The sequence below is a fragment of the Marmota marmota genome, unplaced genomic scaffold, assembly GCF_001458135.2.
Source record: "Marmota marmota marmota unplaced genomic scaffold, marMar, whole genome shotgun sequence".
In the NCBI taxonomy this organism is placed as follows: Eukaryota; Metazoa; Chordata; class Mammalia; order Rodentia; family Sciuridae; genus Marmota; species Marmota marmota.
In genome coordinates this window covers 5,919,525-5,944,427 of record NW_026000272.1, presented here as the reverse complement: position 1 = coordinate 5,944,427, position 24,903 = coordinate 5,919,525, and the positions used below count along the sequence as shown (strand labels likewise).

At 36.4% G+C, this 24,903-nt stretch overlaps 1 pseudogene; it reads left to right on the top strand.

Annotated features, from left to right (window-relative positions):
- Positions 1 to 1,813: 1,813 nt before the first annotated feature.
- Positions 1,814 to 23,265, top strand: LOC107152568 (annotated as a pseudogene).
- The last annotated feature ends 1,638 nt before the right edge of the window (positions 23,266 to 24,903 follow it).

The window sequence follows — 24,903 nt, the reverse complement described above, 5'->3', positions numbered from 1 at the left end:
AGCCATTGTTTCTAAGCTTTAAGTAACTCATCCCCTTAAGTCAGATTTTTGTGGCATAAAGTTTCATATATCATAACACAGAACAAGTTTCCAGAAAGTAATGACTTATAGTTTAAAAAAAAAAAAACTTACACTGGTATAATAAGAGAACTTTTGTCCTTGGACACTTTTATTCACTGTCTTCTTTGAGATTCAGGAAAGAATTATCAGAAAATGTTTGTGTGTGTGTGTTTATGTGTGCAGAATGAGAGAGAGGGTGGCCTCAAGAATGGCCTCATTTCAGGGCTCTGTGAGCAGCTTGGAGTGCTCAGGGGATGCACTGCTTTGGCGCTCAGTGCAAAGGCATGGAACATCTCACTGAAAGAAGCCAGTCGTGATCACTGGCAGGGAGAGCAATAAAAACAGAGACTTTGTTCTCAAACGCTTGCTGAAAGCATAACATTGGGCTATTGAGACAGCTCAGTCTCTCACACACACACTCCCACTCATCTTTGCCAAGGTGCAGGCCAGCCCTGCTCAGCCCAGCACACAGAGAATTGTCCCCTCTGAAAGGAACCAAGTAGCTTGAAGAAAGCAATAAAGTTCTGGAAAGAATGTACCAAAGGAAAGTTTTCAGTCTTTAATTTGTTTACAATTTAAGTCCAGGGTTTATCAGCAAAGATTACTTGGAGGCATTCAGGATTCACTGAGTTTTGTTTTATTTTCTGTCAAAGTCATGCAGAGCTCAAAAGATGTCAGCAGTTGCAAGTATATGATTTTCTCTGGAATTCTTCTTGACTCTTTTGAAAAGACATGAATGGAAGATACCATATTGATAATGTCATAGCCTACAGGCACGAGACAAGGATTTTAAGATATTCTGGGGAGTTAGGAGAGCTAGATACCTCATTGTCATGACAGACAGTATGATTTGGACTCCACAATCCATAGTTTTCCACAAAATATAATGAATGAATGAATGAATGGTCTAAGAATAAATGGAAATCAGTCATCTACCTGGTGAAAGTGCCTGAAAAGTAAGCAAGAAGAACCAACATGTCTAAAATCCTTACATGAAAGAGAAAATATTGATTTATCAATTAATTCATCAAAAGTTTCCCATTTTATTATGTCAGACTTTGCGATGATGGCTGGTAATATCTGTGTCAGTAGCCCTCAAACTTGAACATGCATCACAATTACTTAGAGGGCACATTAAAACACAGACTTGTAGCCTTACCCCTAGAGTCTCCTATTCATTAGGTCTGGAGGGAAGCCCAAGAACATGGATTTCTAACTGATGGTTGGGGAATCTCACTTTGAGACCCACTGGCTGTCAACATAGGAGACAAACAAGTAAATAATTAAAATGCACAATGGTAAGTGGTGAGTACTATGAAGGGTGCTGTGGAAGCACAGAGAAGGGGCACTTTCCTCAGCTTTGGGATGAGAAGACCAGGGGTAGAGATCAAGAAAGTCTTTCTGGAAGTGGTGACACTTGAACTGAGTCTTGAACACTGAGCAGGCTTTCCTTTCAGGGGAAGAACTGGAAAGATACTCTGAATGAAGGAAACAGCACATATAAAGACAGAGGTGAGAAATGGCATGGTGGTTTCAGGAAACTACAAGTCATTTGTGGCAAGAGTTGGGGTGGATCATAAACATTCACCTATAACTTGTAACACAGGCTTACAGTAAAAGACACATTCAATAAACAAGTAAATAAACAAAATTTCACAGAAATATGGTAGGTTCCCTGGGAACACTGGAAAGATGATATATGTTACTAGTCTCAATTTTCAAATAGCTAGCAAAATTGTTTAGAAGAAGCGAAATGCTGCAGAGTGAAGAAGCAGTTCAGCAGACACCACTGGTCAAGATGATAGACAGCAATCAGGAAGTCTGCTTAGATCACAGTGATTTCCTCTGTCCTCTACAAATGATGCACAACCTAAGATTCCCAGTGTCAGGGTCTAGGTTGAGCCATGTCGAAGCTATACCAGATTCATCTGGAGAAAGGCATGTAAAATAAGTAGGCCAATCAATGTAATTGCCTAGAGTGATCTGAAATGAAATGGAGGACAGAGACTAAATCCTCCTCTGGTGGAAAGCCTGTGAGATATGCAGGACAGGAACTTTTGGTCACTATGTTTCCAAGAATAACCTAAGAAAAAGAAGGTGCCATGCCAAGGGAAGCAAAAATGAAAGAGGAACTGAGCATTGACAGCATTTTCAGTCTCTGATTCCAAATGTCCCTAAGGCCTAGCTGCCCTTGATCTTCCCACCTTTTCTAGGTACATTAAATTCCTCAATGGCCTTCCAGTGAATTTCCTTTCTATTTTGCCTTAGCCCAATCAAGTTGAATTTCTGTCACTTGCAGTCAGATAAGTTGTGACTGTTCCAGTTAGTAATCACTCAGGATCTGAAATTGACACTAAATAGGCCTAAAATCCATGTGCTGAACCTATAGTAGAATCTTCTTGGGGACAGTGGGTCTTTGAGTCTGCCTCAGCACATATGAGAAGATTTTGCCAAAGAGGAGGTCCATTAGGATAGAGAGAACAGCATAGAAGAAACTGTGGTTTTGAAAATAAATATGGTTTTAAATGGTCAGTAAGACATCTGCCTGGCTGAACAGAGGATTTCTTCTAGGTAGTATGATGAAGCATGAAATAAGGAGAGGCTCACACACCAGGTATAGGGGTTTAGGCTTTCACCCAGAAGTTCTAGAGGACCAGTAAGAAAACAATGATAAGGAAGTGATAATATTTAGGGGCACAATTTGTTATAGGTTTGTTTTCCTTCCATTGATAGTTTAATTCCTCTCTCCCTTTCTTTCTAATAACAGGAACTGGGAATTGGCAGAGGGATTATGCTGGGAAAGAGCATCCCCCTGACTTGACATGTGCTGAGAATATAACACTGTGGAGTGTGGCCACATGGAGCAGAGTCTGTTGAGTGCTGTTGTGATCTGAGCACTGGACTGGGAATCAGAAGGTCTGCCCTTAGACAAGTCATTTGCCTCACTGAACACTACTTTCCCCATCCCTAAAATGGAAATGATAATTTCCATCCTGCATTCTACCCAGGGTGGCTATGCAGAGAATTGAGATGACAGTAAAGAGCGTTTTTGCAAAACAAAGGGTCACACAAGAGGTTGTGAAAATTGCTGCAAGATTTAACCCTTTATTTCAGAAAATATATGCCAATGCTTTCCTGAGTCATCACTAGCAGTGTGCTTTTATTGGCTGTGCGCAGTATTTCCCAGGCAGTCTTTTTACTTTAAAGAGATTGCTTTCCCCTACATATTCTGAGTAGGCCCATCTTTTGTAAGGCTTTCCTTTTTCTTTTAGATCAGACAAGCTGCAATTACAAATCACTTTCAAGACATTTTAAATAGACTGGGAAAGTATGCACATGCCCTGGTCCGTGGAGACCATGTTTGCTTATCAACTTGTCTCCTCTTTATTAATGCTGTCCCAGAATCCTTTTCTTTAAGCATCTTCTTTTCCTTTATGAGAGGGAGCCCTGTCTTGCTACTGACAATACACTTCCAGGAGCCATTTGTCTTTTCTTTCATGCGGACCACATTTAACATTCTTTCATGTTTCAGCAAGGAGAGTGCAACAACTGCATATCTGTTGGGTCTAGGCCTGATGCTCGGAGCAGGACACACCTGTCTGGCACTGCCAGTTCTGCCCTGATTTATTCAGAGATGGAGTTGAATGCTCTGAACATCTTCAGTCCTAAGAAGTTCTTGTCAATGCTGTGGTCTATATATGCCTTCAGGGAAGAATCCAAGAGACCCATTCAAATCTGCTGTCTTCCTTTACATGGATGAAGCCAAACAAGGCCTCACACTACAGGTAGAGTGCCTTTGCTATAATGCAGATGTGCCGAATTCTGTTGCTACCACACTTTACTTCCTTCACTCCTCTCTCTGCTGTGTGATTTGCAAGGCTTTGGACCTGCTCATCCTTTTAAAGCTTTCCAGCATGCAATAGAAGAGAGATTTCAATTGTAAAGTAAAAAGGATCTCTGGCACTTTTATCTTCACTGATTCAAGTCAGCACATGTCCAGAAACTTTTCTGTTATCAGGACTGCATTTTAATAAGATATTTCCGAAAAGTGCCCATTTTCCTAATTATTTCAGAATTATGTGGACAGTAATTACCGTCTTCCATTAACAGCACTAGTGGTGGTTAGGACAAATTTCGAATGCATCCAGCAAGTGCTTTACACTAATATGTCTGCTTCACTAACTTCAATCAAAAGACAGCAGTGGCTCCTCATAGCAATAAGTTTGCTTTGATACATTCTCATCAAATATTGATCTGAATAGTCTGTAGGAGTGCTTAGTTGGGTTGTGTGAATTTATTTACTGAATATATTATTTCTATCCCCAAACTTCTAGTTACTATCTCAGAAACTATTTTTTCATGATTAAAGTTTGTTAACATTTAGGAAATCACTAAATTTTTTTTGCCAATTGATAATGTCTATACACATGTTTTCAGTGCACAACCTTAAACATAAAAGAAGACCTGAAATTTTATCAGAGGATAAATTTTCTTTCCCAGTTGGTCTGAATTTTTTTTCAGAGAACCAAAGTTATATGTATAACTGAAACTGGCAGTGAAGTGTCCCCTTCCTCCAAACAAGTTTACTGAAATGTGACTTGAACTTACAGATATATATGGTTGAAATGAAGGTTTTTTTATTTTTGAAACTATTTAGTAGAGAGACAGACCTCTGATGTGTAAAATGATACAGATTCAGGAAAGAGGGTTATTTCTCTTTGAAATGTATTCATCATGGGGCCAAGTTCCTAATTTCTCATGGACTAGGTTGCAGCTGAGGCATGTGAGGGTGGCAGAGCAGTGAACAGAATACAGAGCAGGAAAAAAGCATGGCTTAAGAGTTCTGAAGGAGGAGATAGGCAAGATTAGTAAATAGGTTCTGACAGTCCTGTAGACCCGACAAGAGACAAAGCACCAGGCATGAAATGGGAATTTGAAGGCCATTTACTGATCCAAAATGGCAACCCTATCAGCAACTGAAAGCTGGCAGGGAATGAAGTATCTAGTAGATACTTCCCACCTGATTTCACTAGAGATTTAAAAGTGAGGTCACAAGACAGTACAAAGGATACCTGTCTCTGAGAGGGAAGAAAAGATAAGTGAGAGAAAAGTCATTTTCCCAGAAATGAGGCATAAATTTTTTATTGGTCAGGAGCAGTCATGCATATGCCTGCAGTCCCAATAACTTGGCAGGCAGAAGGTAGAGGATCAGAAGCTTGAGGCCAACCTGGGCAACTTAGTGAGACCATGTCTTAAAATGGGCTGGGGATTTAGCTTAATTGTAGAATACTCCTGAGTTTTATCCCTAGTACTAAGAGAAAGAAAGAGAGCTAGAGTGAGAGTGAGAGAACAATCACACTGAGGAGGAATGAAAGAAAATCTCCATTAAATACTATATGCAATAAACAAATAAAGAGTTAATGGACTACAAGTCATTTGATTTCTTGAGGTCAGAAACCTTGGGATTGCCTTGAATTCTCCAGAGTAATTCACCTACTGCATACTAGTTTTTTGTTCTAGGTAGAGATGAGCAGAACTGAACTTTAATATTGTATCTGTTATCCCTGATAATTTGGTGTGTTGGGCTCATACTATTCAAGAATCATCAAGAAGTTTGCACCACTACCTTCTTTTGTCCATATCCATTGTCTACATGGATCTTTTTTTCCCAACTTAGAGTGAGATATGCCTAAACACAGAATGCAATTGTGACAGTCAACCCTCAAGAATTAGAATTGAGAACCTTAACACACACAGGTCCAGAAGCTCTAAGACTAAGCCAGGCCCAGGTTCAAGATTCAACTCAAAAAACTATTTAGGAGAAGAGAGTCCTGCATGAGTATTCTCAACCACACATACACAGAAAGGGTCTTTCTCAGGAATTGCTTCTCCAAATACAAAGGATATCAACAGCATCTTACACCTTTATTTTTTACACCTATGTAAAGAGCTTTACACATAGTAACCTGTTTGGGTGTACTGCCCACACAAATATTCCAAGTTTGGTAATGTGACTTGTATTGTGAAGACATAAAAAGGCCAGCTCCATATGTTAAGTGACTTTCCCAGGTTTACACAGTAACAATCAGATCCAAACTAAATGTTGATTTCCTGATTCCTAATAAAAAATGCATTTAGCTGTTCCAGATTTCACTCATGTTCAATAACTATGTTTTTAATTCAAATGTGAATAGTATATGCATAATGTTGTATGCTTACCTATTTACATATGCCAATATGTCTAACAAGGAGCTGGGTGTGGTGGTATACACCCATAATCCTAGCCACTTGGAAAAATAGCAAGTTCCAGGCCAGCATCGGCAATTTGGCAAGACCCTGTCTCAAAATAAATAAATAAATAAAAAGGACTGGGGTTGTAGCTCAGTGATACAGTGCCCCCAAAATCAGTTCAATCCCCAATACCAGAATACATATGTGTGTCTAATATGTCTATGCAGCTATTTAGTAGCTAACATAGTCATTACTATTGCTTATTGAATGGTTTCCCTGTGGCAGGTGCTGGAGTAAACATTTTGAAGCTTTATTATACTAAATCCTCAAAAACCATATGAGATATGTACTCTTTCATATTAGTAAACTGAGGTTAAGAAGAGCAAATATTTGGTTCAAGGTCACAATGTATGTGAAAATCCATATGCTTTCTCTGCAGCGCAACGCCATCTCATTTCTCTCTCATGAATACACACGCACTACAATTATCTTTTTTATTTCTTCTTCCCTCATTCCCTATCTCCCTATTTCTGCCTCTCTTTCTGTCTGTGTATGTGTGCATATCCCTCTCATTGCTATGTACACTATGTTCTGTGCATCTTAATGCTCCAGTCAAATAATCAAATGTATTTGTTACCCAATGATGTAGACAGGACAATCAAGTGATCCCTCTTGCAATTTTAGTTATTGAGTTGAAGTCATCCCTCCTTGTTTATAGCTGGAAATTCTGAAAAAGTTCTTATTGTAGACAGAAATTCACAGAGAAAACTTTGGGAGGAGACATTTTGCCAGCCTGATAAGAGTTAGTTTGCTTCGGAGCTAAGACTGACAATAGGAACTGTTTATTTGGCTAGAAAGGAGGGATTTTTTTTTAAGCACAAGAAATGACTATAATAAAAGAATACTAGTAATTCAATATAGAATGCTGCTTATTTATGAATAATGAAATGGGAAACTTTGCTTGTTACTTTGCTGTTACTTTAGAATAACACTGAGACTCTCCTGAAAGTTTATAATTATAAATTCAAAGGATCATTATAGCGCATTAGGGTGGATAATTACTAACCTGATTTGGATCAAGGTGAATTCAGCTTCTTTTCGTAATAGTGCAATTATTCTTTATTTGAGCTCTTTCCAGATCTAGATTCTCTTTGATAGAAGTCAAAATAATGCATTCTTTCCAAAATAGTACAAATATTTATTGAATACCACAGATCTTTAATTGTAAACTGAATTTTTGCTTTCCTGGGGTCACTAGAGGATTGCACTCCATAATTGAACAATGCCTTAATGAATGTAATTTGGTGGCTCCACTTGCTAATGTGACTAGTTCCTAGTGTTTATTTCATTTCAAAATTGGACACGATCAGATATGGAAACATAATTACACTGAGTAGAAATAAGCCCCAAGATTTCCAGGCCTGACAGAAGAAAGCTTGTGGGCATGTAATTAAGAGAGAGGGGAAAAGTTGACCTACTTTTTTCTGAGTTTCAGGGATCAACCTGTATATCTGACTGTGGATCAATTCATCTCCTTGTCTATTCTTCTTCTAATAATCCTGACCTCATTTTTCTATTGTTTGCACTGATGAATTAATTTGTAGTCTAATTCTGTTGATTTGAAAATCTAAATAAATGAGAAATTGGGAAGTGTCAATTAAGCAATCTGTGGAATTCCTATCACAAAGATTGCTTTGTTAGCCTCATTTTGCATTCAGTATATGAAATTAATTTGGGGGCCGGGATAATAGAAAAGAATGGTGCCAAACACAAGGTCATTGTAAGGGATGATTCAACTTAGAAATGGTCAAATGCAACTAGCCATCTTCTTTATTTTAAAGAACTATCAATATTGAATCAAATCATCAGGCAACAGTCAAATGGCTCTCATATAAAGAATAAAGATGAGATTCTTTATCTCTGTATTCCTGGCTCCAGGTTAACTTCCAGAAAAGGAGGAGTTTGGTGGAAACAATTTGTCTGTGAGGCCTATAGAACAATCAGATGGAGATGTTCAATTTGCTATTATGAGAACCAAGAAAGCCCTCTGGGAGACATTGGCTTGAAGTACAGAATTTTTCTAATAGAATTCTCTGAAATGATAAAAAATATTTTATATTTGTCCCATACAGTATGGCAGCTACTAGTCACATATTGTGATTGAGTACTTGAAATGTGGCTGGCATGACTGAAGAACTGAATTTTAAATTTTATTTTAATTAATTTAAATTCAAGTAGCCACTATTTAAATTTAGGCTGGTAGATACCATAGTGAACAAGCACAGATATAGAGGAAGATTGAAATTCAGCTGATCCAGAGAGATTGTATGAGCAAGAAAAGTCCAAAACAGAACTGATGAGAATAAACAAGCATTTCAAGGATTGGCAGATACACTGGAAGTCACAGATGAATTTGATTAGGAGAAGTGTTAGAATTAATGTGGAAACCCAGCAGGTCTATAAACAATGGAAGACAGAATTGCAAAATGGGGAGGTTATGTATGTATATCCATAAAGCATCAATTAGAATAAAAAAACCCTGGAAAGTAGACTAGTAGAGTACAAGAAGAGAAGTAAGGGGGAAGGAGGGGAAGTAAGTAAGGGAAGGGGAACCAGGGACTGAAATTGAGTAAATTAAATTCCATGCATATGTGACAATTTCAAAATGAACCCAACTATTATGTGCAACTATAAGGCATTAATAAAAGAAATCATAGGGAGGCTAACAGTGTCAAATGCTGCTGAAAGATCAGGTAGAATGAAAACTTTTATAGGGACTCTGACTGGTTCTTGCAATATTTGCAAGATAGGTAATAAAAGATACCCAGAAGCATGTCAGTTCTCAAAAGGATGTACAATGGTTGAAAATTACTATTTGTTTTATTTTTAAAAATGTGTAGGGTTTTAACTGAAAATGAAAATTCTATTCTAGTTCAGTTAGTCCATGTATGGTAGTTTCAAACAGGTGTTTGAAAACAAGCAACTTAATTCAGTCCATGTTCTGCTTGGTAACAGGATGCTAATGAGTAGTTTTCTAAGTAACCACTTGTTTGATCAAAATTAACCATTTGAGGTCTTTTCAAGACAATTTATGTTCTGTGTGGAGCTAGCTATAAACTTGTCTTGAGGATGGATGTGGAAACTGTATTCAGCATAAAGCCCAGTGTAATAACACGGATATTTTCTTGACCATCTATTGAAGTCACTCAGGCCTAGGCTGTGCATCTCTGAAAGGAAAGCCCTTTGAGATCAATGCATATGTCTTTCAAGCATTGCTGGAACCTTCTTCGAGTTGTCCATCTGCCATTTCTTTCCTTGACTAGTTTGAACTCTTTACAATGCCACATAAAATCCCCACGGTTCACTAACTTTTAAAGAGCAATATTTCTTCCCCACCTCATTTTGTGACAACTCACACAATGAAGTCACACAACTGAAATATCTTGTCTTGAGCTTGAGAGCTTTCAGTTGAGTAGAAAATAAGCCATATAGAAACTCTTCTCAAAAGCATTCAGATTAGCTCATTGTGCAACAGTCATTCAGGGGGAAATACAAATGCGGACATTTTAATTCACTATCCAATCACTCCTAAGTGATATTTCCAGAGAGTTCTGCTTAGTAAGCACAGCTCAAAGATCTGTTTTCTTATTTCCCAAGTGTATGCACCCCAATAGCTTCTCCCTGCCACTCATGGTCTTCCCTGGTGATTTACTCCAACTGCTGTCTGACCCTGACTAATTCAATCTACTTTCTTACAAACACCAGCTTCACAAAAGCACTGGGGGTTGACAATCCGGAGCACTTCTTTTTGCAGAAGTATTACCATACCCTCTGCAGTATGTAAAGTGGAGTGAGATGTGTGAGTCTTTCTACAAAGCATTGAGTTATCCCTCTGGGGCCTTCATAGTGAGGCTAGTGGATGTGGAGATTTAACGATAAAATATATTCATTAAAATAGTTTGTACTTTTTGTTAATAAGATTAACTTGAGGAATAAAAATATATTCATTCTAAGGTCTTGGAAGATTAGGACAGAAAGTCATCAAAAAGTTACTATTCCTTTGGAATATGCAGCTAAAGAACCGTCCAAGTAATTGTCCTTTAATAAAAGTTTTCCAGTGTTTACCCATTAAAATTATGCCCAAAATAACACTATCAAACTCAAGTGTAATCTTGTGTTAATTTTCACCAGTGCAATTTAGGACTAGTAACTTTTATTTTCAGTTTTTTAAATCAAATTTAATTTCATCTCCATCTGTTACAACTGATAGAAAATTCAATCTCAACAGTGTTCTGGGAAACTTCCTTTCACCTTGGAATTATAGAGGGAAAAGTAGGGCTATTCAGTACAGCAGATGTCACAATGGGCCTCTGGTCTTCAGTCCATCACAGTCCTTGCTCATGAATGGTTCTCCTCCTTTCATACCAAGCTTAAGCCCAGAAAGTTCACAGTGCTCACATACTGAAGCATGTAATTTCCACCTATACCACATAGCCATCTCCCATTTTTGACTTCATGGAGCTAGGGAACAAATATTTTTCACTCAAGGCATTGGCTACAAAAACTAAAACCCAAACCCATTTACAATCTCTAGGGAAATCCATTGAGTATCCCAGGTTACGCCACTCCTGACTTGGTCTAGACACCACATTACCTTTCTTCAAGTCTAGTGTGATTCCTTAAGGGACATAATATTGAAACATAAAAATTCTTTATTAGAGGAAGGGGTGCAGGGAGAGTAGACATAAACTGTGTCGAATTAGGCACTTCTTTTCCTAAAAAATATTGTGTAATACCCAATTTTAATGTTTTGAAAATTCTACATACTTACATAATTAAGGTAAAGGATATAATTTATAGCCAGAACTGAATCTGGAGAAATTCAAGAAAAATATTAATAAGGGAAAGCATGTTAGTATTAGTAATAATGGGCCAGACAGACTTATATATAATAAGAGAAAGATAAGAAACAACATTTCCTGTAATACTAATAATATTCCAAACACATACACACCCCAAGTTGAGAAAAGAAACAAGGATGTTATTATTGTAAATGAGCTTGTTTCCATTTTTAATGGTTATGAGATGGGTCAAAGAGGTATGGAGTATCATGAAAAACACATCATCTAATGTGAAATCTCATTACATGTCAAAGTGTAAAATGTAGTTTCTAATATAAATAGGACTTGGATAATATAACATTCAACAGAAATGGGAGAAGAGAGGATATACTGAAGAGGAACTTAACAAAAGAAGTTCTAGAGTAGTGATGATATACCTCAGAAGACAAGATTAGAATAAGATTGAAAAGCAACAGCCAACTTAAAAATTACTTTAAAATTCCAATATGAAATGTTTACAACTAAGATATCTAATTGATCTAATTGGTGCACTTCAGTGATAGTAATAGCATCCTTAAAACAATCATCAATGAAATTCAATAAGATCACTGCAATTCATATACCTGATAATTTAATGATATTCACTTTTATATCAACTGAAAGGACTTTTATATAAAATGTTATTTTACAGATTTGCAGATACAGATATCTCAAATAGGTCTAAAAGAATTCATATTAAGTGTTGAAATTTGTGATGTGGTGAATAGTTGTTGACAATATTCCAAACAACACGTAAGAGAGGCTCATCTCATTTTACAGAATTTTTTGCATCTCCTGGACATTTTAATGGTTATTAAAATACACAACAAATACTTTGAAATTCTCTGTGAGAATGAGCTGGGTTCCAAAACCAGGCAAGAATTAATGGGTTTTATACATACAATAATGTCTGATACGACATTTCAAATTAGAGCACAAAATGGCATTATTCATCTTTTGTGCAAAGCCTGTGCCAGAACTGCAGAACATTTACGATGCCTGGTCATAACTCACTGAATGCCTGTGGTTATGCCTAATCCTTATAACAACCAAAAAATGCTCCAACACATATCCAACTTGTTTTATGAGGGTAGTGGGTGGAGCATACTATTCCAGTATAGAACCAGTGGCTTACATCTGAGAATTCAAGGCTTGTGTGTGGAAGGTCGTATCATCTATTGATTAAAAAAAAATCCTACAACAGGAAGAAGACAAAATTACTTTATCAATAGACCATGATTATCTCATTTCACAAGTTATAGGAATAATGAAAAATATAATGGAAACACAGATTTCATGTCAAGCTAAGTATATCCTGAAAGAATTCAGCTTTCTTCTTTCTTCTCCATTCTAGCTTATCTACCCATTCCATCATTAACACCATGGGCTTTGTCATTTACGTGAAACTGTGCTGCCACCAAAAGCATTGATTCAAATTTATCATTTCTGAACATTATTTCTTATCCTTCCAGTTAAAATAAAGCTTCCCAATTGTGAGTGCTAAATTAGTGTCCACTCACTGTGACAGTCTGTCCATTGACTTCTCTACCTGCTACCTATCAATCAGCTTCCAAATTTCTTCACTGCCTTCTTTATTCAGCTAACTTTCCACATTCTGTCACATCAATAACACTGTTACCATTATCCTGATTTTCTTTTACCCATTTGTTTTTCTTTTTTATTTTTTTAAATAAATGACAGTGGAATGCATTACAATTCTTACTACACATATACACCACAATTTTTCATATCTATAGTTGTATATAAATTATGGTGACACCAATTAATGTCTTCATATAGCTCAGTTGATAAAGTGCTTGCCTAGCATCCACAAGGCTCTGGGTTCAATCCCCAGCCGCCCCCCCCCACACACACACACACAAAAAATACCCATTGCACATATCTGGCAAAACTCAACAAGAGCTAAACTCAAATATCCATGTTTTCCCTCCCTACAATGAAGAATCCTAGGATGTCAGGAGAAAATTCTAAAATAGCGCAAGTTTACAATACTTTAAATTCATAGCCAAAAACCTTAAATGAATCAATCCTCAACATGGCCAAGTATTCTCATTATATTCCTCCTGTAGGCTGATTTGTCCACTCTCTCCAAGGATATTTAAAGCATAAACACTTTCAAAATTCTAACCTCACTTCCCCTTTGTTAGATGCCAACATATAAATTGTTGCTCAGTTTCTGCTGATCAAATGTTATAAACCTACGCATCTAATATTTTCCTTCTTTCTTCTTGTTACAGTACATATTTCGATACTTTTTATTAAAGACAGTCTGTACAAAAATTCTCCCCAAATATGTTTTTCTGTCTTTGTTTGTTCTTTATCCCATGTATTAACTCCTTAAATCATTCCAGGCTGTTTAAGGTTCCTACTACTCCACTCAAGTCATTTTTGCCCATGTCATCAAGGCTCAAGTGCTAAATTCTGGCTATATCACTTACTTTGGATGAGTCAGTTTACATGTGCACATTAGCTTTTTAAATGATAAAATTTAAATATTAGTGTCTATCTTACAGAGCTGTTAGGGAAATTGAATGATATAACATCAATATAATTATTAGAAAAGTGCTCTAAACAGAGCCTAAACTGCATAAATGTTATCTATTGCTAGTAGAAGCAGCAGCAGCAGTAATATTAATAAATACTTAATAATGATAACATTAAGCAATCCTTAGTCCTCCTCGTATGTGACTTCTCAGCACCTTTGACTCAGTTAACTATGCAAAATACTGGCTTCCTCCTCTACCAACTTATGAAAATGGTTTTATATTGCTGTGATATTTTCTTTTTAGCCTAAATGATATGTGCTTATGATTCCAGAAATATTCTATTTTTTTTCCTGTGTTCTCAGAGGGCTATGCAACATACAGCATGCTTTTGGAGAAGATTTTACTTCCTATTTGGGTGCCATGATATTTTCTGTTTGAACCTGCGGTACTCTACATTCAGAACTCACCCTCAGCAACCCAGACACTTTAGAGTTTAATTGTCCACCACAAAAGACATATGAGCATGTTAGCTGTATATAATATATTGAAAGCTCCTTATGGATAGAAATCATGACTCATTCATCTGTATGTCCCATGGTATGGGACAGGATACTTAACATATACTAAGCTCAATAAATGTGCTTTGAATCAAACTAAAATTAGAGAGAACAGACTGAATACTCAACTTGACATTCACTGAAGTACATCATCATGCTTAAAATTTAAATCGATCTTAGAAGCCCTTCTCTTGCTGATTAAGCATCCTGTTTGCTAAAATGCTATCTTTCTCTTTTTTGTTGCTAACATTGAAAGTGTTACCCATCAGCCCCCTCTGTGAAGAATCTATCCCCTGAAATAATTAGTATACTCATCAGTCTTGTTTAGATGTTGCCATCCCTCATTGACAATTTCCATTTTAGGGCATTAGAAAAAGGTTTTAGATGTCATGACAAATTAAATGGATGCAGTGATAAAAATTCCAAGATAGATCAAGTACAGGCAGTGGGGTAAAGGAGTATACTTCTGAGTCAGAAGGAGACACTACTGAAACTAGCATAGTGCATACATTCTAAGATCTCCACGTACTACTCATAATTTGTTGTGTCATAAAGTATGATATGTTTTTGTCTTGTTTTTTTTTTCCATAAGAGAGGAAGCAGCCAACAGGTCGAATGTTGATAAAAGATCAAGGAAAAAAGAGATTTTTAACATGTTTTTAGACTTAGTAACATAACTTCCATTAATAATTTTGGTGAAAACTGGTTTGTGGCAGCTAGATTAAGTTGGGTCATGGAGTGGAGAAATTGGAGGCAGTGAATACAAGCAATTTATCGAAATTTTGAACAGAACAGGGGAGAATAAAGGACAGTAAATGGGTGCTAATTTTTCTTTCAATGAAAGATAACTAAGTATATATAAAATCTGATGCAAATGGCCTATATGAGCTTATGGCCTCATATTGAAGGGTAGGATGTTCCTAAATTGTGAACAAAAATAAAGTAGGATAAAATGGATGCAGTTCAGGTACAGGCTGACTTGTACATTTGATAGTTTCCTTCCTGAATCTCTTTTCCCTTAGTAAGATGGCCCAAAAAGGTCATCTACAAAGAATGACTTGGAACAGGGCTCAGATTTGAAGAGAGGTTTTGAAGTGGTCTTTGTGAAGAGAGGAGAAACAGATTGGCCAAAGATACATGATAGGTTTGTCAGGAAGAACTGAGGGCCCACTTGAAGTTCATAATCATGAATTCATATTAGAAATAACTTGATCTGGTGAATCATATTTCTGAAGCACTCGGCTGCACAATCAGACAAAATAGACAGTTGGATTAATGCAGGTTTTTTCAGATTGATACAGCAAAACAACAAAGACTGTAAGGTGTTTGCAGTTTTAAAAATGTTATTAAAATTATTAGCGAGGGAAGTAACCCAGTTAGAAAGAAAAGTGAAGAAATGGAAGTGTTGATTAATTAGGAAAAAATAAAGGGTCTGGATGTATTAAAGAGATAAAATAATATAGCTGGAAGGAGTTGTGGTTCTAATACAATGATGTACTAGAATTAGAGATTTTAGAAGTGGAGCAGTTATGAACAATGACAAGTTCCAGAGTGTAGCTATAGAGAAGGCTAATTGAGGAAGACTGATGATAAAGTTCATTGGAAATAGGGGACCAGAATATTTAGATGATACCCATGCAGGCATTGATGTCATTCTGGGGGGAGGGCAGGACTTAGTGTGTAAAGGAAAACAGAAAATCAGGTACCAAAGTCCTAGAAGAATAACTAGGGTAGATGACAGCAATACAGAGATGGAAAGAAATTTAGAGTTGGATAATGGACTTTCATAATAGCAAAAAGTGTTAATGACAGCACAGAGAAGCAATATTCTAAAAGAGACCAAGGAGATCAATAGAGACACTATCACTACTTTCAGGTCTATCACTTGAAAAGTGATATATCAAGATTAATTGATACTTGGGCCAGGTGTGGTGGTGGTCAGGAGGCTGAGGCAGGAGAATCGTGAGTTCAAAGCCATCCCCAACAATTTAGTGAGATGCTAAGCAACTCAGTAAGAACCTGTCTCTAAATAAAATACAAAATAGGGATGGGGATGTGGCTCAGTGGTCAAGTGCCCCTGAGTTTAATTTCTGGTACCAAAAAAAAAAAATGCTCAAGTGGCATTATAATGTGTATAAGCCTTTTCTCCATGTCATTATTCCCCTAGAAAATAAATTACTCATAGTGAAACCAAAATATATTTCTTAATTAAGTTTCTTTTTAAACTCAATGATTGTAACTGAATACAAAATGGGAAGAAAAGTTATTTGACCCATGTCTTTTTTAGATACTCATAAACTATACCTAGGAGCATATGGTGTTCCCTTTACTCGGCCTCTTCACTTGAAAACCCTCCAGGGAAAGAAATGTCCTTAGGAGAACCAAGTTTCAATTACACGAGTAGATGGAGGAGGTGTTCAGAAAGAAGATGAAGCTAGCTCATTATGAAAAAGAAAAAAAAAATGTTGATACTATCTTCTACTTTCAGTAAATCTTCATATCCACTAAAGCACCAAGGTCTTTCAAATTTATCTCCTAAATATGTCTTAAAGAGTACACTTCTGGCCATGCCTGCCACAATCACCCTCTTTCATGAGGTCAGTTGCAATAACCTTCTTAATACTTGCCATGTTTCCATCCCACCTTCAATTCACTTTCCATTTTACAGCCAGAATGATCCTTTTGAAAAAAAATTTATGCTGTGTTACTGTTCTCTCCTCAAAAGGATTCAGGATAAAGTCTTGCCCAATACCCCTTCTGCGTACACATGATCCAATGGTAATGGGGTACTTGCCCAACGTGCCAAATTTTTCTCATGTGTCCTATGTTTGCTTAGAATGCATCTCTGTAGTCTGTACTATAACCTCCTGTTCACTTTAAAGAGTCAGCCTTGTGTAGTCCCTCCCTCAAGAATTTCCCCCTGACATCCCCACTGTACAGTCAAAGTAGAAGTTCTCATCTTCTCTATATTGACAAAACCATGTAATTTCCTCCACCACAGCACTAATCAAACTACATGATCATCGCCTATTGTGTGTCATTCTAACAATAATGAGATAAACATTGTGATACGTAGGCACTCAAAAGGTGATTATATAAGAATGGACTTGGAGAGAAGTATCTAGTAGTTTTGGACCATAGTTGATCCTAACTGCAATCTGTCTCCAGGAGAAGATGAACACCATAGCTTTTACATTGCAGGAGTATCCAGTCCACAATTACTCTCAATAGTACTCTTTATTTATGTCTCATACCACATCTTTGCTTTGTGAAAATTATGACCACTGAAAACATTGTCTATCCTATGATGTTAATGGCTATTAATGAAATGCAATTTTCACAATAAAAAAGAGAGACTTATTAAACTTGCTTTTCTACAGTAGCATAAGGCCAGCCTTTACTATATAAAGAATGTTCTGAAGAACACACATACATTTTTCAGGAAAATGTTTGGCTAGGAAAGATATTGGTACATTACAAAATCACACATTCAATATTCTGTACCTTTTAAATTTGTAATAAGTTTAAACATACAGAAATTTGTAATAATATTTGACAGTTCATTTACATCTCTCACCCAGATTTCCCTAATGTTAACATATTACATAGCCACAGTACAATTACCAAAACTAAGAAATTCCATTGTTTAATTTTGAAGTTATATTGTGAATTAGCTATCTCATATTTATTTTATTTATGGAAAGAATTTTGATACTCTAGTTGAAATAAGAAGAAATTAAAATAGATGAGTCTGTGAGAAAGTTCAGTCCTCTCTGTATTTAAAGAGATCAGATCTGAAACTATAGTACATTTGCTTGCAAGAGGCACTCCAGTTTCACTTTCTGAAAGGAAACTCTCTCTGACAATTATTGACCAAATGAATACTGGACAGGGACACAAAAGGCCTAGGATCCAGGCTTGATTCTACCATCAATCCATCAATTCTGTGAGCTTGTGCAAGTCTCAGCACTTCCACAGGACTTGCTGAGATCACTGACTTCTAAGATCCTTCTAAACTTCAACATTTAATGACAGAGTATGATGTAGTTGAAAGCACACAATTTAAAGCCAATACCACATTCATATTGAAGAACTCCTACACTTGACTACACTGAACAATAAAGTCAGGAGTTTACTTGTTTATCTAATTGGAACAGAATTGCCGAGGGAAACAATCATATTTATTTTATTCCACTGAAATACCATACTTCATGGTTCTCTGTTATCTTTCCTCAGTATTAACTTTGACTTTGATTTTTGTCTGGTACAGCCAAAAAACCCCAAATATCCATTTAGTATTCAGATGAAAGGATATACGAAGCTCGATTTGGAAGGGAAGGACTAGTGAGGAAATCATCTTTAATTTCTGCACTAAAAGCAAATTTCATTTAAAAGTAAATATACAGAAGAGCTCATGAACATAATCAGTGCTTTACCCTATCCACTCTCGTCCTCTTAAAAAAAAAAAAAACGAATCCACAAATGCTATGTGGAAGACCTCCCTTCCTAAAGAAAGAGGAGTAGGAAGCATGAGGGCTGGGGTTAGATGGTGAAGGAGGACAAAGTACAGGAGCAGTAAGTACATAGTACATGTGAAGGAAAAGTGCTAAGACAAAAGCATAGTAGCGTCTACATGTAGGGAAATAATTCAGGCAAATAAATTGTACAAAATGGCAACCTTTCAACTGAGTGTTCATCTTCCATAGCCTATTGGCAGCCCTCAACACCAATTCTTTGCTTAACAGTAATATGTTAATTTGCAATGACTGCTGTAACAAAATATCTTAAAGTGGATGACCTAAAACAATGAAAATGCATCATCTCATAATTGTGGAGGTTAGAAATTAAGGATCAAGGTGTCAGCAAGGCCGAGCACTCGCTAAAGCCTCTAACATACACTCTGTTCCATGCTTTTCTCTTAGCTTCTCGTGCTACTAGCAATCCTTTGCATTCCTAAATTTATAGATGAATGGCTCTAGTCTCACCTCTGACATCACCTGGTATTCTCCCTGTAAATTTCTGCTAACATATGTCAGTAATATTGGACTACAACCTACTTTAATTCTATGAACTCATCTTGAGTGCATCATAAAGGCTTTATTTCCAAATAAGATCACATTCACAGGAACTAGGGATTCAGATTTCCACATATATTTGGGGGGAACACATTTGACTCACAACAAGCAGGACCACAATTTTTGAATATGTGACCATTTTATCAGTGTTCCCCCAGAATGATACTGATCTCTATGTGAATAAAGATTTATGATATTAATGTTTGCTAATTGAAAAAAAATAATTGATTTTCATAGAATTCCAGGAAGTACATTAATGCTTTCAAATAGGTTTGCATTTCTTTTCTTATTAATAATACCACCCATAAGCATTTGGAGTCCACTTCTATTCAGGGGTTCTGGACAGTCAATGAACAACCACATGATGATCTAAAAACTAATGATATTGAGTCCTGACTCAGTTCTAAGGGTGACATGTGACCATGGACAGGTTCCTTAATCAGTTCTCTGAGGCTTAGTTTTATCAATGCTAAGAAAGGGCTGTATTAGTTGATCTTTATAATTTTATCTCTGACATTCTCATAAGTTTATAGGAGAAGAAATGTTTTAGGTAAGAACATTTTAGAAGTTCTGTTCTTTCCAGATAAGTTCATGTCCAATTTCACAATCAAACTTCACCCCTGCTAAGATGATGTGTCAGCTTTCAGTATTGGCCATGCCCTCACACTGTAATTTAAAAGTAACTCAATCAGGTAAATAGTTCAGGGCAGTAAATGCTTCATATTTTTAAAGGGTGTCCAGCTGAAAAGTTACAAACTCAGTTTGTCTATAATTGATTTATCAATAACAAGGGCAGACCTGGCACAATACAATTAATAAATCATCAGATTATTATTCTGTCTGCAATTACAGTCCTACAACTACTTGCTACTTGAAATGAAAACTCCTGGTTACATACCAGGTGTGCCCCTTATTAAAATAGCTTTTTTTTTCCATTTGCACAATTAAATTGTTATAGTTTTAAGTGTTTGGAATTTAGGTTAACCCAACGTTTTCAAATTCTTGGTGCTCTAATTGAGACATACTATATCCTAAAACAATCACCTTCATTTTGTAAAATGTATGGGAAGCTACTAAAAGGATCAAACTATGCAGACAGTATTTTTCAAAGGCACTATTGGTACTGGTCCAAAAAGCATATCCAAATCCAGAGTTCTGGGATCATCTTTTAGTATCTCCCTTCCTGTATCCCATTCCCCCATCTAGTCAGTACCAACACATTTTGTTTCTTAATTATTTATCTAATTTACCTACATGGCTATTGCTACCATGACATTCAAACTGGGACTTCTCTTTGGTGTCCCCAATATCCCTTGTAACCTCCACCCACACCATCACCTACAATTATTAACACATCAACCAGAATCATCTTCTCCAAAAAGAAATCTAATGATGTATTACCCTTAAGTGGTTTACTATTATACTTAAAGTCTAAGTTCATTGGTAATAGATCCACCATTTTGCATGATCTGCCTCCTGCCTCCTGCTTCAGCCTCATTTTCTGAGCCTACTCCACTCCCTTAATGACATTTAATATTATGGTTGTGCAAAATTTTTTACAAACCTCAAATAGGTCGTTTTCTGTCATTCCTCTAGGTCTTTGCTCATGATACTTGTCCATATTACCCAGAAAATCCTATCCTCCTTATCCTCTTTACCTAGTTCTAACTCATCTTTGAGGATGATGTAATAAAGCATTGCTTCTTGACAGTCTTTCCTAACCAACCCAGCCCTCATAGGTGCCCCTTCTCCTTTCATATTAAGATTAACCATACTTATAATTGACTAATAAAGGAAGAACTTCCTTGCTCTGTTCAACTAATATCTATAATTCCAGAAGAAGAGAGAATAATAACCAGAATAGATCAAATTTTTATAGTACCCATCTGGACATGATTACCATTTTGCAGGGTCAACATGCACTGAAAGGTCATACATGCATGTTAACTATCTCTTCTGATTTCTGCCTCCTTCCAACAGGTTGAGTCAGAAAACAGTCCTGCACCTTCATTTTTGCTGATGCTTTCTTCTCAACATATAAGAGAGCCTGAAAGTAAGCCCATTCTCATGATCCCCCTCTCTTCTTCTAGCTCCTTTGGTTTCTCCTAGACTGTGACTTTCACAGTTGTATTTTATCCTTTTTTTACCTTTTTTGAAGTGAGCAAGGAAGGCTAGAGGTAGCTAGATTCAAGTATATGTCCTTCCACAGATGGAGTAAATTTCTGTCAAAGTCTTTCCTTGTAGTATAGGCCAATTTGTGGAGAATGATCTGGGAATATTTCACAAGGATTTCTTTTTCCTTTTCCTGTGAAAACTAAAACAAAATGTTTTCTTGGCTTTTCTCTGTCATAACTTGATGAAGGTACCCACAAAAGGATGGAGTCCTACCTAAGTCTCCTGCTCTATGAGTTTCTCTCCTAGAAGCTGATCCACTCAGCCTCCAACAATTTGTGAACATTTCTATGTATGTGTCCCTATCCTTTTTGGCTTCTGTGAGTTCTATAGCACATAAGGTATCTTTATTATGACTTGATAATTTTAGATGAATTTTAAGTTTAGTGTACATATACTATCCTAAACAAGAACTCAGCCTTGTCTCTTTATATTTGTTTTTCAATAAATGGAAGAGAACAATTGGTCATATGCAATACATTCTATTCAAGTTGAAAAATGTACTGTGAAGAAAGTGATGCTAAGTTTCAGCCAGGTTAATGACCTGGGAACCATAATAGATTACATTGAAGGTCATAAAACAAATTAAAAAGTCTAGCATTCAAAATATGGTCTTAAATGACAGAGGAATTAAACAAGATAGTAATACCAGAAAGATAAGAAAAAAATTCTCATATATTTGGAAGTTAAACTGTTTTTCTAAATAATACATGGCTCAAAGAAGAAGTCTTAAGATAAATTGAAAAATATTTTGGACTAAATAAAAATGAAAATACAAACTTTTCAAAATTTATGGGATGACTTCAGTTCTGGTTTCCACAGTAACACTGAGCAAAGAGCACCTAGGGAAGCTTCTCAATATGCTGAATATCAAAATCTGCAGCAGCAGTTCCCATCAGAACCTATCCTACCTTATCTAGGTAAGGTAGTAACTAAGAAATTCAGCAATCAAGAAACCTGTGTGGAAATTGGTGAAAATGTACTTGAAGAAGGTGTCTGCATTCTTCTTTCAGACTGGCTGTGGTGAAATTAACAACAATCTAATGGTGTTTTAGATCATGATTAATCCCAGAAAGACTGCTTCAGCAAGCCAGGTTACCACAGTCATCCTGTTTCCCTTATGCCTGGCAGGATAAGAAGAACAAGGGCTGGGTTCTAATCTCAACAAAGCTTGTCACAAATATGCAATCTGTGGCTGGTGAAGAACATATTATCATCATGGATCTACATGCTTCTCAAATTTAAGACTTTTTTGTTACCAATAAATATCACATAACAATCTGTATAAAGAGCCAGGGGTCCTGAAGTGGATTAGGGAGAATATCTCTGAATGGAGGAACTGCATTATTATGTTACCTGATGTTGGTAGAGCCAAGAGAGTGACCTCCATTGCAGATTGGTTTAATGTGGACTCTGCATTGATTCACAATGAATGGAAGAAGGCCAATGAAGTAAACTTCATGGTGCTAGTGGAAGATGCAAAGGATATCAGAGGATATCCTTATGAATGACACAGCTGAAACCTATGGCACAATTTGCTATACAGCTGACAACCTTTTCTCAGCTGTAGTCACCAGAGTTATGCTATCTTGAATCATGGAATTTTTTCTGGCCAGCCATTTCTGATGTGTTTTGAAGAATAGTGGTCATCAATACCATACCTCAAGAGAACAAGATGAAGCTTTGCTGCAAAATACAAGTGATTAATATCTCCATTATCCTTACAGAAGCCATCAGGAAAACCCATAATGGGGAATCTGTTTCCTACGTGGTCACACATGCCCCTTTATTTTTTTTTTTATTATTGGTTGTTCAAAACATTACAAAGCTCTTGACATATCATATTTCATACATTAGATTCAAGTGGGTTATGAACTCCCATTTTTACCCCAAATACAGATTGCAGAATCACATTGGTTACACATCCATGTTTTTACATATTGCCATACTAGTGTCTGTTGTATTCTGCTGCCTTTCCTATCCTCTACTATCCCCCCTCCCCTCCCCTCCCATCTTCTCTCTCTACCCTATCTACTGTAATTCATTTCTCTCCTTGTTTTTTTCCCATTCCCCTCACAACCTCTTATATGTAATTTTGTATAACAATGAGGGTCTCCTTCCATTTCCATGCATTTTCCCTTCTCTCTCCCTTTCCCTCCCACCTCATGTCTCTGTTTAATGTTAATCTTTTCCTCCTGCTCTCCCTCCCTGCTCTGCTCTTAGTTGCTCTCATTATATCAAAGAAGACATTTGGCATTTGTTTTTTAGGGATTGGCTAGCTTCACTTAGTATAATCTGCTCTAATGCTATCCATTTCCCTGCAAATGCCATGATTTTGTCATTTTTTAGTGCTGAGTAATACTCCATTGTGTATAAATGCCACATTTTTTTATCCATTCATCTATTGAAGGGCATCTAGGTCCCTTTATAATAGAAAAACCTGTGATATTTTTTAGAATAAAATCTACCCTGCCTCTTTTAGAAAAAAAAAATATGGGATGCAGTGCGGGTAGTTCTTAGAGGGCATTATAAAGTACTGAATGTATATATTAGAAAAGAAGAAAGGCCTAAAATGAGTAAGCTATTTTTTCACCATAAGGAACTAAAGAAAGAAAAGTAAATTAAGCCTTGGGAGAACCAAAGAAAATAAATGATCAAAATAAGCATAGAAATCAATAAAATTCAAAACATGAAATCAATAGAGAAACCTAATAAAATGCAAAGCTAGTTCTTTAAAAATATCTATGAAATTAATAAAATTTCAGCAAGGCTAACCAATAAAGAAAAGAGAAGAAACAAATTACTAATTACATAAATTAGGGAATCATTACTTATGTATTTAAAGTATAGGATAGAGGACACAAATTCTAACCCACATAACTTTAGTTATCTTAGAGACAAAGGCACCAAAAACATACATTGGAGAAAAGATAGATTATTCAACAAATGGTGCTGGGAAAACTAGAAATCCACATGCAACAAACTGAAATTAAACCTCTATTTCTCATCATGCACAAAACTCAACTCAAAGTGGATCAAGCACCTAGGAATTAAACCACAGATCTTGCACCTAATGGAAGAAAAAGTAAGCCAAAATCTCCATTATGTCAGATTAGGCCCCAACTTTATTAATAAGACTTCTATAGCACAATAATTAAAACCAAGAATCAAAGAGGGATGGATTCAAACTCAAAACCTTTTTCTCAGCAAAATAAACAATCAGTGAGGTAAATAGAAAGCATAAAGAATGGGAGCAAATCTTTACCACAAGCACATCAGAGAGCACTAATCTGTAGGATATATAAAGCACTCAAAAACCTTAACACCAATAAAACAAATAATCCAATCAATAAATGGGCCAAGGAAGTGAACAGACACTTCTCAGAAGAAGATCTACAACCAATAAACAAATATATGAAAA